At 41.8% G+C, this 16,364-nt stretch overlaps 1 protein-coding gene across 8 annotated transcripts in view; it reads right to left on the reverse strand.

Moving 5' to 3' along the window:
- Positions 1-16,364, reverse strand: part of SRCIN1 (SRC kinase signaling inhibitor 1) — a 542,753-nt gene that overhangs the window by 72,993 nt on the left and 453,396 nt on the right. The window lies entirely within an intron of this gene.

Below are 16,364 nucleotides of genomic sequence, written 5' to 3' on the forward strand. Positions count from 1 at the left end.
CTTGAGATGTTCCTACAGCTTAATTGGTGTCCACCTGTGGTAAAATCAGTTGATTGGACATGATTTTGAAAGACATACACCTGTATATATAAAGTCCCACACTTGACAGTGCATGTCAGAGCACAAACCAAGCATGAAGTCCAAGGAATTTTCTGTAGACCTCTGAGACAGGATTGTCTCAAGGCACAAATCTGGGGAAGGGTACAGAAAAATATCTGCTGCTTTGAAGGTCCCAATGAGCACAGTGGCCTCCATCATCCGTAAATGTAAGAAGTTCGGAACCACCAGGACTCTTCCTAGAGTTGGCCGGCCATCTAAACTGAGCGTTCGGGGGAGAAGGGCCCTAGTCAGGGAGATGACAAAGAACCCGATGGTCACTCTGTCAGAGCTACAGCATTCCTCTGTGGAGAGAGGAGAACCTTCTAGAAAGACAACCATCTCTGCAGCAATCCACCAATCAGGCCTGTATTGTAGTGTGGCCAGACAGAAGCCACTCCTTAGTAAAAAGCACATGGCAGCCCACCTGGAGTTTGCCAAAATGCACCTGAAGGACTCTCAGACCATGAGAAACAAAATTCTCTGGTCTGATGAGACAAAGATTGAACTCTTTGGCGTGAATGCCAGGCGTTATGTTTGGGGGAAACCAGGCGCTGCTCATCACCAGGCCAATACCATCCCTACAGTGAAGCATGGTGGTGGCAGCATCATGCTGTGAGGATGTTTTTCAGATGCAGGAACTGGGAGACTAGTCAGGATAGAGGGAAAAATGAATGCAGCAATGTACAGAGACATCCTGGATGAAAACCTGCTCCAGAGTGCTCTTGACCTCAGACTGGGGCAACAGTTCATCTTTCAGCAGGACAACGACCCTAAGCACACAGCAAAGATATCAAAGGAGTGGCTTCAGGACAACTCTGTGATAGTCCTTGAGTGGACCAGCCAGAGCCCAGACTTGAATCCGATTGAACATCTCTGGAGAGATCTGAAAATGTCTGTGCACCGACGCTTCCCATCCAACCTGATGGAGCTTGAGAGCTGCTGCAAAAAGGAATGGACGAAACTGCCCAAAGATAGGTTTGCCAAGCTTGTGGCAACATATTCAAAAATACTTGAGGCTGTAATTGCTGCCAAAGGTGCATCAACAAAGTATTGAGCAAAGGCTGTGAATACTTATGTACATGTGATCTCTTAGTTTTTGTTTTGTTTTTTAATTAAATTTGCAAAAATCTCAAAAAACCTTTTTACACGTGGGGTTATTATGGGGTATTGTGTGTAGAATTTTGAGGACAAAAATGAATTTATTTCATTTTGGAATAAGGCTGTAACATGACAAAATGTGGAAAAAGTTAAGCGCTGTGAACACTTTCCGGATGCACTATATATACCTCCAGAAATAAAACTTTTGTGATGGCTTGAACATGAAGCTCCACTCATCACATGATATTGCTGATCTCTCTAAATAAGGCATCTCTGTCGCCCCTTTGATTATTTACTTAAACAATCACTATGAAACTGATGTCCTCTGACTAGAGGGTTAAAACTGGTCTGATTTTGAGTACAAAAGTCAGAAGCTTTAACTTTTCTGTAGTCCAAGGACTCTACAGCTGACACTGATAAGCCTTAGAATCTGGCACCCATTGTCAGAATCCACCAGTTCCAGATGAAAAACTATGACCCCGTAGAGGTTGTCCCTTCTCAGTCACCAGTGGAGCTATAGACACCGTTTTGAAAAGTAGATATTGAGATTGTTAGCCATTGAGCAAGCCTTTGTTAGCCACTGTGCATGCGGGATTGCTGCATTGTGCACGCACAGCGATTGTATTGCAATCGCGCTCGCACAGAGGATTCACTTCCAAAGTGAGTGACAGGTAGTCGGCGTTTGGAAGAGGTAACAGGGGGTGGGGGGTGGCTAGGCAAACAAAGGCATGTCAGAACCGTTTGAACTCCATTTCATGCATAAATTAGCATGAGAGATCTCTGCATGTCAGGAGAGCTGCAGTGTTTGAGGTAAGTCGGTTTCGACTTACAAACTGCGTGGCTGCCCGATCTGAGTCGATGTTACCAATGTTTATGATGTTGTACGTCGTCAGACAGATACAAGAAGGCAGCAGTGGACTACCCTATGCTCAGCTAAGCTTTGGAAGGCATTAGCATAGTGGTTCTCAAACTTGGTCCTCACGACCCCAAACAGTTCACGTGTTCCATGTCACCTATTAGGTGCACAGGTGTAATCATTACTTACTGAAACATTTTAAAAGATCCACAGGTGTAGCTAATTATTTCACTTGTGATTCTGTGAGACCTGGAAAACATGCACTGTTTGAGGTCCTGAGGACACTGTAAATTAGCATATTTTAGCAACTGTGTTCCGTAACAGTTGGCAGTTGTTATTGCATTCACTTAAATCTTGGAATCAGGTCCATATTCCGCTGTGAGCATGTCAAGTTGGATTTCAAGAGCCTGAGCATGCAGCAAGGCCAGGAGTCCCACCTTGGTCAGTACATCTTTCAGGTACATGATGACAGTCCCCACCTGGATCTGAGAATGGCAGCCATTACGTTCATGATCTTCGAAAAAAAAAAAAACCTCTTCATGTCGTAGCCAGGCCACACTGTACATAATGGAACTACACTACAGATAGGGAAGGACCGGTTCACGGGGCACCCACAGAAGGGCGAATGAGAAATGTATCCCACTTGCCCCTGGGAAGTGCCGACAGCTGTTAAAGCTCGGCATGGACCAGGCCAAACACTTTACCCAGGTAGGTTCAACCAACTTGTTAGAATGTCCCACTGAGGACAGTAACAGCACAAAAGCCCTAATTGGCCACCAGAATGGCAGCTGGACCTAGTAAACAATGTAATTTTAGTGTCCTATACTCAGGCTTTTGCCCTGGATGTACACCCCTAATCGCACAAAATAGGAATGAAGAGGGGAGATCAAGAGAGCTGTTTGCAATGCACAAAGTCAAAATGAGAGTGGACTGAAAGTCATACACAATATCAAAAAAAAGCTGCAGTTCATAGACACAGCAGGATGACACTATGGACTGCAAAACAGACAGAAAGTTTATAACCATCTGCAGTGCATGAGCTGCTTCTGTGTCTGAATCTCTGCCAGGGAGGAGGTGCTGGAAAGAGATAGCATGTTCCCCAAAAAACAAACAAGAAGATGATCACTAGCAGTGCTATTTTTCAGCAGGAACGCTGTACCTGAACCTCCCATTAACTATGACATAATCAGGTACGGCATTACTGAGCCTGTCCTGGGCCAAAATATATATTCACTACTGCAGCCAAGGGAAGGTGAAGTTGAAAGTGTTACTGAACCTATTCTTCCATAAAAAAAGCAATGGTCACTATCCACAAAAAGACACTCCTCCCGCTAACCTCATCCCCTGCCTAGTATGGGGCTGTCTAAACAGGGAACCTCCACACAACAGGAGAGGAGCTTGTGCTTTTGTTGGTAACATGCCCAAGCTGGAATTAAGTCTCATTTAGGTTCATAAAATTATTTCCTAAAGTCTTGTCATTATTATTATGATCCTGATGAACATAGTCACAGTTATTGACACTACTTGTGAATGAATCATCATCATCTCAAGTGAAAGGTTAACATTTAATTATTTAAAGGTAAACGTGTGTGTGTGTGTGTGTGTGTGTTTGTGTGTGTGTTTTAAAGGCTTGTAATACTGTTTTATGTATTTTATTGTCTAACTGCAGACAACAGTATACATTAAAAAACATAATGAAATAAAACAGTATTCATATAAAGAACAATGTCACATTTGAATACACACCATACATGCCTACTTTTGAAATGCATTTCAGGGAGATTGTGAAAGCAGCACCTATTAATACTGCTACATCTGAGAGGCGTGCCATAAGATTACTTTCCATCCAGATGTAAACGAGCCCCAAAGCAGTTAGTAAGATCTACTTATTGATGAAAACACACTGATACTTTTCAGAAAATGCCTGTAGCCATAGGGATCATTGTGCCTTATACCAATGCAGGGAAATTATACTAATGATCCCATTTGAATGTATATACTGTAGCTCTGTTTTTTTATATAACAGTTTCATTGGGGGTAAGGTGTAATCAGGGAGATTGCTAGAATCCTCAGGGAATCAGGGAGATTGCTACTATTTCTAGGAGTCTCCCTGACAATCAGAGAGAGTTGGCATGTATGAAACACACTGGAATAAAGGTAACCACACATTTAGAAGGGAATACATTTATCAGAATAGAGACTGTCTGACAATAATGCAAGGAGATACCACAGGACTAAAGAGATGGCCCAGATCAAAAGGGGGTTTAGCATTATACCGCGATGTTAAGTGGACAGCTGAGAGGGCAGGGTATGTGTGTGCATGTTAGCCTCGTATAGAAGCCAAAATAGAAAACTATTTTTCAGCGTTACTCTCCTTATTTACATACATTTCTAGCCAATCCATATAAAACAAATAGGAAACTCTAGGTAACAGTGGGCACTGTGAAGCAGGTGTGGGGCCACGATGATGCAATTCAGCGCGAATCACGGCATCGGCCACCAGGATCCCCCACTTCACTTGGTAAGTGGGCTCCAGGAGACTAGGCCTCTTCCAGGCAGCTGGATGTGCCACCCAATTTTTGGGAGCCTCCCAGTCTTTCCGGGAGAGTAGGCAAGTATGCTGTATGTGTATGACTGTGCATTTGTATATGTGTGTGACCATATGTATGTGTATACAGGTGTGATTGTACATATGAATATGTATATGTTTGTGACTGTATATATGTGTGTGACTATGTATGTATATCCCCCAACCATCTGGATTTTTGTGGGACAGTCCTGTTTTTGGGTACTGTCCCACCTGTGGGCTGCAGGAATGGTAGGGAGGGAACTCTCTCACCTTCTGTGTGCCCTAGGCTGAGGAAGCGATGTGCTTGGCCCTAGTGTGAAGAAAAATGGGGGCATGACGTATGACCATGCCCTCTGTTCAATGTGCACTATGACCCAATCCCCCTGCCCCAAATGTTGGTCTTTAGGGCCCTGGGTTCCCCAAAGCCTTAATCCAGCTCTGATTAAATATGAATAACAAAAATAGCTACTAATTTGTTATCCCCGCCATGTCATTTGTTAGTAAACCCTCACTAACACCAATGTCTTGCTATGCAAATAACAGATACATGCAAGTTCATGACAGAATAAAAATGTAAAACAATTCTTCATGTGTCAGGTTCTGGTTAACTTCTTTTCTATTAAATGCGCCACAATTCTAGATCAGCGTGTGACAGAAGCTATACACAGAGGAATCTCCATCTTGGCACATGCCCTTTCTGTTCATCTCTGTAAAGTTCACAGAGCATGATTCTCGCAGGCGGGTAAAGGGTACTTACTGACAAGCAAAGCCCTGGCTGACGGATGAAGCTATTTAGGGCTGGCTGTCCCTGACCTCTTATGAACAATTAATCAGAGCGCTAGTAATGGCTTTACAAAAGATCTGATGAATGTGTTAGCTGTTTTACAGTTATGTGGGCGGAGGGGGGGAAGGGGGGGAGGTAGATTGACACCCAACTTAACCCTCTGTAGCTGTTGAGAAGTAGACAAATCATGAATGTACCACTGCTTAGTCCATTTGCATAGTATTCCTTGAAAGTATAAATCTTATGTTATAATGTATGCCTTAATGTAATTTCTAAAGTTATTAGAAATTAAATTATGTGAATATATAAAGGCAAAGTACCACAAGCATAGTCACGTTAAGTGGAGGTGACATCTAATATCTGTAATAATTGACAGCGGTAGAGTGTTATTCTTCATAATACATGTTTCCCTAATGGCAGCTAGTTTTCAGGGGCAGCAAAAATGAAAGGAATTAATAAAAATTCTAATAAATATTTTTGATGCAGCAGCATGAACTAGTGGGGTGTACTGAAAATATATCAAACATTTGTGTCTGACATTTGCAGTGAAAGTCGAATGTTGCTCTCACTTTCACCAGTGATGAACATGTCACCATCATCAACATGGGCCAGCCCACTAACTCTCCTTCCCCACTAACTTACCCAAACATTTGCCCACCACATGCTGTTTGGACACATTACCACTGCAGGTTAAACACCCGCCTCATGTCACGGAACCAGTTCCAAGATAATACAATCTCTAACCGCTGTCCGTAACTTTTTCAAATTAGTACTCATTGGAGCCTGAGTGATGTGAGTCAGACACAGAGTTAATAAAAAAAACAACAACTGGTCTGTCTACAGTATAGGTGCCCATACACGGTGCAATAAAGAAGCCAATCCGACGGAATGGTACGATATCGCTGCTATATTTTATTATGTGTGGGCATATCATCGGACAGTGCGCGCTGCCGTGGGGTCATACATCACACCTCCAGATTTTACTGCATGTTCAGTTGATCTGGGGATGCGAAGTACGATCCCATTCAGCGCCATGTTGGGGGTGCCGGCATATCGGGTGGTCGGGCAGCGGATCGCTCCGTGTGTGGGGACCGCCCCGATATGTCGGCTGTCGGATCGCAAGTCCAGCGCAGGTGCCTATCGCACCATGTATGGGCGGCTTAACTCTCCAGGTCACCATTAATTTCCCAGCAATTGCCACCATAGAACTAGTTCTGGAGCAACACACTCCAAGTTTCTGATCTCCCTACGCACTTAAACTTAAGTCCCAGTTATTACCCAAATAATAACCTGTAGTACAGATATGCAGCATGGATAAGACGAATCTACAGGCAAAATGGTTCCGATAAGAATCACAGAAACCAATCCTATTAAATGAAGTTTATTATGAGAAAGATACTCACAATGCTTAAAATATTTACAGAAAAAATTAATAAAATCGACATACAAAGACAGTCTTCAGGTGTGTACACACGGTACAATATCTATGAACAACAACGCTATAGTTCAACGATAAATCGTTCATATCATTCATTTTTATGCAGCGGACGACCAACGATGCGCGTTCCCACATGGGCGATAATGATATCTATGGTCGTCTGTATATGTAGTCCAACATGTACGATTTCATCAAGATTTACATGATCAGAGATGTGGCAGGATGACTTCACTGAAAGATATCTTTCAGCGTGTACACCCAATATCGTTTGTACTGTACTACAGAAAGTTCAAGGGAAATCGTTCAGCGATATCGTTGGTTGTGCAGATCGTACAGTGTGTATGCAGCTTTAGGCAAATTATTTTCTTAGAAACAAAAGAGAAACAAATGCGCAATCTTCCTTACATTAATTTGTTTGCGGGATGCGCAAAAAGATGGAGCAAATCCCAATGTCAGATTGGCTCCCAAGAATTGTAAGTTTCAGAGGTTTACATGGTATATTATGCCTGGTCACACAGCCCTCTTCTGATGGCTCGAGGGCTTATGCAGATGCTAATTAGGTTTTATGGCCCTTTCTCCAAAGCATGCTGTCACTCAGATATGGAGAACATTCCCCATAGGCCAACCTCAAGTTGGTGAGAAGGGCAAACTCTGAATGTCTAAAGGGGCCTATCCATTACACGACTTTGTGAACAATCCGACCAAAACCAAGAGGTTTTAGTCGCATTGTTCACAAAGTCGTCTAATGGATAGCCGGCAAGGACCAGCGATGAGCGTGCACGCTTGGTCCTTGCCGTCATCGACTGTCTACTGAACAAACCCGTCCACCTGACGACGCTCGTCAGGTTCGACTTGTTCAGAGATAGGAGGTCGGGCTCTGCACTGAATGACATTCAGTGAACGCCGTTCAGTGCGGGCACCGCACCTCGGCGACCTGAAGGTCTGAACGCTAGACATTCATTCTTTCAGGTCGCCTAGTGGATAGGCCCCTTAAAACCCCATAATTCTACTATTATATGTCTGTTGGATCATTGCTGGCAGTTCTATTGGGCTATACATAAAACTGACAGCCTACCCTTCACAGACAAATAATTTACCATACATCTGGACAGTACACATCAATGTAATTTGCAGGTCTCCATGCTGCTAGTTAAAATAAATACACTTAATTACATTAAGGACCAAATGGGGGGGGGGGGGGGGATCAGGATAGGAGAGGGTGACAGAGATGGGAAAAGGGGAGAAGACAGAGGGGGAAAAAAAACTGGTGAATGGTTACCAGTGCTAATGTGTGCAACTCATGTATGGTTTATGCTGTTTTCGACAAGGAATGATTGCTGAATTGCTAGGCACGTCCCTCTAAAATGCCCTGCAGGTAATTGCAAAATACAAAACACATTCATACATGAATAATCTACATACCTACCTGGTCATTTCAGTATTTAATCTCTCAAATGAAAATCGAACTTTTGTTAAATCATAGATCTAATCAGCTGCAGTTAGTATTGGCCTGCTCTTCCCATTATCCTATGCATAATATACTAACTCCATATTTTACCATTACCACAACAGTTTTTAGTAGTATTTAGTTTATATATTAAGAGCCCCACTGGTATGACGAGCCTGCATTTACACTAACATCACCATGAAGGGACACACACAGAGCATACCTGTAATCATTCTGTAATGGCTGATACGCATGGCAAGGGGGGCATAGCCACATATCATGGGGTCGTTTGTAGAAAGGTTCCACCCCTGTGAGGTTTCACAATCTTTGTCCTATTCCCTTTCCTTCCAATGCACGCAAACCATTGCATGGCAGGTGTGTGTTACACCCATACACCATTGCTCTATACAAGATGAAAAATATTGTGGCTTCAAAGTCTGCAATCCACCAAAATGGTTGGTACTTGCAACTAATAGTAAGAGAGAGCAAATAAGTGAATTAACGCAAATAACAAAAATTAAATTATATTGATAACTGCAGTCTCTCTTTTTGAATCACTGTGCCCGTGGCTATGTATCACCATCTGCCAGGCACTCTCTTGTTGAAGAGCAAGTGTATAACCAGGCTATGTCTGTGGTATTACTGGCTGCCAGTTTCTCATTTCTGTTACTGAGCTGACTGTATATGACTAGGTCTCATGTGGCTATTACCAGCTGCCCGTCTCACACTGGTGACGGAATTGGCTGTGAGCCGATCTTGGCAGCTGAAAAAGCTGCAGATGTTTTCTAGACTTAAACCTCCATTTCTCTGTACAGTGTTTTGTCCCAATTACTAAAGATGAAGATGTGTTTGTGTTCAGTGCTCAGTAACCCAAAAAGGCTCACCGACAAACATGCAAAAGTGCAGTACAAATGCCGTTTTGTGACATAACACACACTTTTGTGTGATTGCACACATTTTATGTGTCAGCGCATGGTTTTGAAAGCCAATATGGTTGCATCTAGGGAGGCATAAAAGTATGCACCTTTGATGGGAGGAGTTGGGTTCATTAGGTGCATGAATGGACCTATGTTTGTACCTACATGTAAAACAACCTTTATTATTTAAAAACTGGCACCCCACAAAATGAGTGGTGCAGATGCTCCCTATTTTGTGGAAGCATTATTGGATTGTTGCTAGAAAAGAACCTCTGAGGTGAAATATATTAGGCGTCACTAATTACTTTGTTTTCAACCTTCCAGCTGCACTATTGCGAAAAAGTGCCATTCTAGACACACTTTCATCATTGTAATTAAAAATAAATAAATGTCCCAATTTTTCCTCACTACAATTTTTATTTAATTACAGGTCTAATACCCCTTTTCCACCAAAATCCTGGGTTCAGCCCGAGACGCTGAGAACGGGTTTCAAGCCGTGTCACAGCAGCTTGAAACCCTATTACACCGCTGGCTGGACCCGGGATATTGCCAGGATTTACCTCTGCCGGCGCTTGGTGATTACATCATCTCCAAGTGCCAGGAAATGCGTCTCTCCCTATGCTGTGAACGGAACCATTACCCGGTACCCGGGTCTTACCCACGTAAAACCCTGCTCGAGACCAGGGAAGAAATGCTGGATCAGTCGACCAGGGATTTTTTCTTAGGAGCCTTTTCCACTGAGACGTGACCAGTGTTGAAATGTCAATAACCTCGGGTTTTGCGGCATCGGAAAAGAGCTATAAATGACACTAAATGGAGCAATATTTTAAGATAAAAAAAGTAAAGAGGGCATTTTAAAAGAAATAGTAAACTGGAATTTTTCACGTGGATTTACAAAACTTTAAATGTAGTTTCAGATTGATTTTCTGGGGGCTGGTCTTCAAGCCGGAAAATTGGGCATACAATTTGCGCTAAAAAAAAAAAGAGCTGCAGTTCATGTCTGCATTCTTTGAACCTTAATGTCACAATGATAAATAACAAATACAGCCAACATCCCATGCCATTTCTCTACACTGGAGAGAGTGGGCGTCTGTTTGTTTATCAGAGAAACAGGAATGCAAAGAAATATTTTTATTTTTATCTTTAACCATGAAATAATATAAGCCTCAGTGGGGCAACTAACATCTGTTCAGATAAGTCAGCAATGGGAAATTGACAGGTTTTGTTTGCACTGTAGAGTTACTGCTGTCATACTCTACCCAAGATCAAGTGTTTCCACTGCTCACCTCTGTCACTGGAAATCCACCTTTATCCCAGCACTAATAGACAAAATCCACTGAGGCTCAATTTGTTCAGCTTCAATGGATTTAGTCCATGTCACAGTCGTTCACATACGTTCGAGAATATTGAATATAAATTTAAAAATACAAGATGCATCATATAAAAGCTACTGATTTCCTTTATCTGATATATATACATATATATATATATATATATATATATATATACACACACACACACACACACACACATATATATATATTTATATTATGCATGTCAGTATATATATATATATATATTATATATATATATACACATACATACACTCCACAACGATGCTCGGCACTCCAGCTCAATGTTGCATCTGCCCTGGGTGCCTTCCCAAATAGGATCTGTAGCAATGCGTGCGGCACTCTCAGTAAAAAAAAATTATATCAAACGGAGGGTCCCAGTCCTCCACCACTATTCATAGTGGTGGAGGACTGGGACCCTCCGTTTGATATATTTTTTTACTGAGAGTGCCGCCTGCATTGCTACACTATATATTATTATTAGATATACACACACAACCATACACACTGGCTGTAGTACTTGGCGTTGCCCGGGTAAATCTGCTAAATTTATATATATATATATATATATAATATATATATATATATATATATATATATTACACACACATACATACATACCACCTGCACACATACACAAATATATAAACATATACAATATATATACACATATACACACACACACTGATCAGCCAATATTGAAACAATCTGCCTAATATTGTGTAAGTTACTATTGTGCTGCCAATACATAGCTGACCCTTCGAGGCATGGACTACACAAGACTTCTGAAGGACACCTTTGGTATACTGCACGAAGACATTAGCAGCAGATCCTTTAAGTCTTGTAAGTTGCAAGATGGGGCCTCTATGGCTTGGAATTTGGAGGCCAACTCAACACCTTGAACTCTTTGTTATGTTCCTCAGACCATTCCTGAACAATTTTTACAGTGTGCAGGGCATATTATTTTGCTGAAAGAGGCCACTGTCATTAGGGAATACCGTTGCCATTAGGGTTGTACTTGGTTTGCAACAGTGTTTAGGTAGGTGGTATGTGTCAAAAGTAACATCCACATGAATGCTAGGACCCAAGGTTTCCCAGCAGAACATTGCCCAGATCATCAGACTGCCTGCAACGGCTTGTCTTGTTCCCATAGTGCATCCTGGTGCCTTCTATTCACCAGGTAAAATATGCACATGCACCTTGTCGTCCACATGATGTAAAAGAAAATGTGATTAACCAAACCAGCCCACCTTCTTCCTTGCTCCATGGTCTAATTTTGATGCTCACATGCCCACTGTAGGCACTTTCGTCAGTGGAAGGGGTCAGCATTAACTTTTTCGGTAATTTGTGCTACATTAGCTCAACTATGAGATAGGACTAGACGGGCTAGACTTCGCTCGATCGCCCTGACCCTATTGCCGGTTCTTCTTCCCTTGGACCACTTTTGGTAGGTACTAACTACGGAAAAACGGAAACACCCCACAAGACCTGCCATTTTGGAGATGCTCTGACCCAGTCATTTAGCCATCACAAGTCGTTCAGATCCTATATACACACACACTAATATATATATATATATATATATATATATATATATATATAGATATATATATATATAGATATATATATATATATATATATATATATATATATATATATATAGACAGATAGATATGATAGATAGTGACTGGATCACCAGAGATGGCAATAGTGAGCCATGGATTCTGTGAGGGGCTGGAGGGATCCGCCCACACAGGGCATTAAAGCCAGGTGTTAGCTCACCTAATGGCGGCCGAGTGGATTCAGTCCAGGGAGGACTGAGGCAGACCAGTAGACAGTGGGCCTGATTCAGAGCCGGACGCTATTTGCGCTCGCTCGTTTAGAAAAGGGTCCGGCAATTTAAATTGAGCGCTCGCTCTTTGTGGTCTGTTGACGCCTCTACGTCTGAGCGAGCGAGCGAACGAAATATGCGCTCGCTATTTTGTCAATGAGCCCCCTGGCCGCTCGCATGATACGTCATGTTGGCTATTTATTTGATTAATCGAGTACATCGAAAGGCATCTGAACTGCTCGCAGTGCTTGTGGTTGGATTTTCCTACCGCAATCATGCGACCAGTTCAGGCTAAGAAACAACCAAGTGACGTGGTCGATGATGCTGCTTTGTTAATTATGCACACCCTTAAAACGCCTGTTTTGACCTTTTGGCACGCCTGCGTTCGAATCTCCACACCCGTTTTCAAGCACCTTCCCCTGTTACCACCCACAAACGCCTCATTCTGTCACTCAAATTAGCAGGCATTCGCTATTTTGCGAGCACATAATTTCCGACCGCAATGACTGGTTTGCGCATGCGTATTACAACCCATACGCATGCACAGTTGTGCGAACATCGCTCGGAGCGAACAAGCGGCCGCTTACGAGCGGCTCTGAATCAGGCCCAGAGCTCACTGTGATAGTAAGCCACTGAGGGCAAGGAGCCCTGAGCCCTGAGCCTAAACCTGTGGGAGACACCAAACTCTGGGACTGAAGGCCCCCATACATCAGCAATCTGAAAACCACAAATGAACAATTTGAAGATTTATTGCCCGATGTTAGAATTTCCCAATCGAGCAATCTGCGCCCATACACTACAGATCTTTTTCAGTGATTTGCAGATCGATTGCAGCAAACACAGATCTGGCAATCTTGAAAGGCTCCATCATTTTCATGGTAATGGTCTGCAAATCTGCTGATCATGTCCATACACTAGCAATCTACAGCCCCAATCGATCTGTGAAATCCAACATGTTGGACAATCTGATTAAACAATTCCAATCACTTTTTGGTTGCAATCTGCGATCTGTGAAGCCCATACATTACAGATTTTTATACACAATCGATTGCAAATTGCAGAATTGCCATAATCGATTACAGATGTATGGGGGCCTTGAGTTGTGTTACCTGCAAGGAAGCAGGCCGGACTGTGAGGTTGTGGCAGCCAGCCAACTAAAGACCAGGCCGGAGCCTGTGTTAACCTGCAGGAAGCAGGACTAGGTTAGTCAGGGGCGAAGAAGTGAGTCAGGGCCCGAATGGGGCTAGGCGTTTGCTATTATTGTTTCCAGATTTATGCTGACAGTAAAGCACTTTTCTTTTATTTATAACCTGAAATGCTATGTGTGGATCCTGATTCAAGCACCTAACACTGCACCACTGAACTGACACTGTGCCAAGCTAATTAACCCAAGTTATCACTATATATATATATATATATATATACACATATATATATATATATATACATACATACACACACACACACACATATTACACACATACACACTCATTAGTATATTGGACCCGGCATATGCCCAGAAAAGAGGTTACACACATGTGCAGACTTATGTGAATCTGACACTTGAGCATGGAGGTATGACAGGGGATTGAAGGCCCACTACAGTGGGAGTGTATTTATGTAATTTCGAACAGATGCAGATCAACACTTGTCCAAGTCTTATTATTTGCAGGTGCCAAAGGGCAGGTGCAAATACCAGCTTGCTGCTTCTGTTGATGGTCAACAGCACTACCTGATAAGATTGCAAATTCGTCTGTAAAGCTGATAGGTGCATTCTTTGTTGCTCATCATATAGATTATGTTTGTGTGTGCCTGTTTTAGCATTTGTTCTTGTACACAAGTTGCAGAGTGGCCTCTGCTGTATAAAAGGTTTTTAGGTTTTGTTAAAACTGAATAGTTCTGTAAAAGCACATTTTTAAAAAAAATTAAATAAAACAAATGAATGTGTGTATGTGTGATGTATGCATGACTTAAATCAGGTGCATATACTACTGGCGCCGATCTACATGCATCCTGTGTATGCCTCAGCATAGAGGCATAATCCGCTATTTTGTGGCTATATTGACCATACAATACTTTCAACTTTGCATTAGGCCCATTAGTAAGCTTGTTTCTATATTGCTTAAAATGCTGAGCAGAAGATCCTATAAGCCTACATTAGCCCTATATATAAAATCCATGTACACATTTCAGAATACCTAGTGGTGCAGAAATGTAAAATGCTGTCATGTAGATGGTGCTCATAGAAGTGACAGCTCCTGCAAAAGCAGTCTTTATATTTATGAATAGATGAATTTCACTCTCTCAACAACATCATTTTGACACTTATGACCTGTAAAAGACTGCAGCACTATAAATGTATACAGTTAAAGGAAGTATCCCTATAATCCACGGTACATTAAGATTTTCTTTATACGTGTCTGTGTGATTAAATGACAATAATACTTAGGGGGGAATTCAATTAGCCGCCATGAGCCGCTGTCCCGCAAAAAAACCGGCTTATCATACAAATTTTTTACTTATTGTGTTATCCCATCAGTCGCAGCTTTCGCGAGTGCAAATTCCCCATAGCATAAAGTCGTAAAAAGTTTTCACCACCCCATGAGCAGGCGATAGGTTGTGCAAAACCCCTATTTTTGGATACAAATTTTGGAAACTTGGTTCAGAACCACTGGGACACCCCCCTTAATGACTAATTAGGGAAAAATACAGTTTAATTTGCTTAATTTGGCCAATAATGACATGCCATTTTTGGGGTGAAAAAGTGCAAAAATGCAGGAAAATGGGTTAATTGATGTGGGACTGGTGCTGTATGAATGGGACAGGTGTTTTGAAGATTACAGGTGGGTATGCATAATTTTAAGTTTTTTTAAAAGTTATTTTAAATGATACAAATATATACTTATATAGCCATTTTTATGTACCCCCAATTTAAATAAAACATTGATTTTGCCCCAAAAAACACTGGCTTTCTATCATTATTTGGTCGTTTTAGAAATATGCATAAAACAGATATTTGACACAATTTAAGAACCCCAAATACTTTTATTAGGGCCACTAATGCACTTCTATATTGTTATCCTATATCACTTTGCTTTTTGGGGGGTACAGGCAGATTAACCCATTTCCAGCCAAACGTATCGCCGATAACAACAGGAAGAATTTTTAAGCAAATGCTGCTTTGTGCCTTTTGGGACTGAATTGCATGAATAACAGGTGTGCGCATAGACGCGATAAGCACGCACAGGGTGCGAAAACGTAACACAAGAATTAAAAAAATTACAGCATTATAACGGGTAATTGAATTCCCCCTTTAGTCATGTCATTAAACTTGTTTCTGATAGTGTATTGAAGAAATATGTGGGTTTGTTAAAATTAACACTTATTATTTCTTTTCATTTTAAAATTTATCATCAACATTATTGCCTATGAAATGATATATATATATATATATATATATATACTAGGGATGTGCAGGCTCGGATAGGTTCGAGTTTGCACGTGGAGTTCGGATTTTTCCCTCCAAAAAAACGGAACTCAGAAAGAGGCAAAACGTCATCTTGCACGGACAAACATCATCATTCCTGGACTTTTGACCAGGAATGATGATGTTCGTCCATGCAAGATGACGTTTTGCCTCTTTCTGAGTTCCGTTTTTTTGGAGGGAAAAATCCGAACTCCACGTGCAAACTCGAACCTATCCGAGCCTGCACATCCCTTATACACATATATAAACAATGGAAACGACCGGCACTCGTGGACGTATAGTGTGACAGCTGGCCCGGGTTCCTCTCCAGAGACAAGCTCAAATCTAGGTATAGGTGATGGACGGTATACGTGATGGACAGAGTTCCGTCCATCACCTATACCTATATTATATATATATATATATATATATATATATATATACACACACACACACATACACACACAGTCAGGTCCATAAATATTGGGACATTGTCAGAATTTTCAG

This window comes from Taudactylus pleione, unplaced genomic scaffold, assembly GCF_031769625.1.
Source record: "Taudactylus pleione unplaced genomic scaffold, aTauple2 ptg000155l, whole genome shotgun sequence".
NCBI lineage: Eukaryota > Metazoa > Chordata > Amphibia > Anura > Myobatrachidae > Taudactylus > Taudactylus pleione.